We start from the raw sequence: 1,077 nt of genomic DNA on the forward strand, positions 1-1,077 counted from the left end.
AGTCTGTCGGTATTGTTGCGTCGCTAAACAAATGTTTTTTAGTAGTGTAGGGTCCGGGGAGCGTAGGATGTACGCAGCCTTACCCTTACCTTGGAAGGATAGAGAGATTGTTTCCGATAGACCCTCAGCTAAAGAAGGTGAGAGAAGCCCTGGTAGCAAGTAATAGCAAGACAATAATTATAAAACTAAATCGAAGATAGCAACAGATAATATGAAAGGGATACTGATAACAAGTAGTAGCAAGATAACATAGTTAGAAAACTACTTCCAAGGTAGAATATGAACGAAGTACTGCGAGCAAACTACGGAATAGACCCTAAAGAAAACATACAACCAAGTATTTGCTACTCAAAAACACATTAGAGAATGGCCCATGCAAGTCTCGAACCTGCGACCTTCGCGTTATTAGCACGACGCTCTAACCAACTGAGCTAATGGGCCTGTTGTCTAGTGATCGTCGCAGTTCTTAAACTACGTAAGAGAGAAGAAATACATGAATGAATATGATTTTTTTTCTAATTATTCGCTTTCCAGCAATGTAGGAAAGCAATAACTACTTGTATTTCTCGGATATACGCCGGGGCGGATCTAGAGCAAAGGTTACGGGTTCTCGTGAACCCGTAACCTTCTTGGTGCTTGCTTGGTCCCGCAAAATTTTCAAATTTTATGCCCCTTGCTATGAATCCATTTCCCACCACCGCTGCAGTAAAAAGAAAAAGTTAAATTTTAGAATAGTCGGTGTAAAATTTGTCAGGTAAAATAAATGATAAATACAAATAATCGTTCGTAAGAAATCGAGATCAATAACCTAGAGAATAAGATAATTTGTCTTCTATAACAGATTAAAACAAACATTGATAATTCTTGGAAATATTCGTAGCTTGAGGTGTCTCAAAAACACTATCATTAATAATATTTCATAAGTGGAAGTATATTGTCAAGGATTCAACAAGTTCTTATCGGATAAACTAGGAATAGAAACAACAGATTTCAAGAGAAAACTCTGCTTGAAGACCATGGGCAAAAACCTTTTTATCAATGATTTAAACCAAATATCCATGAGACTAGACTTGTTAA

The 1,077-nt window shown here is 37.0% G+C and overlaps 1 non-coding gene across 1 annotated transcript; it reads right to left on the reverse strand.

The window, feature by feature from the left end:
- Nucleotides 1-367: 367 nt before the first annotated feature.
- On the reverse strand, nt 368-441 carry TRNAI-AAU (transfer RNA isoleucine (anticodon AAU)). The gene has a single exon. It is a non-coding gene; the product is annotated as a tRNA-Ile (tRNA).
- Between the last annotated feature and the right edge of the window lie 636 nt (nt 442-1,077).

This window comes from Nicotiana tabacum, chromosome 8 (assembly GCF_000715075.1).
Source record: "Nicotiana tabacum cultivar K326 chromosome 8, ASM71507v2, whole genome shotgun sequence".
Lineage (NCBI taxonomy): Eukaryota > Viridiplantae > Streptophyta > Magnoliopsida > Solanales > Solanaceae > Nicotiana > Nicotiana tabacum.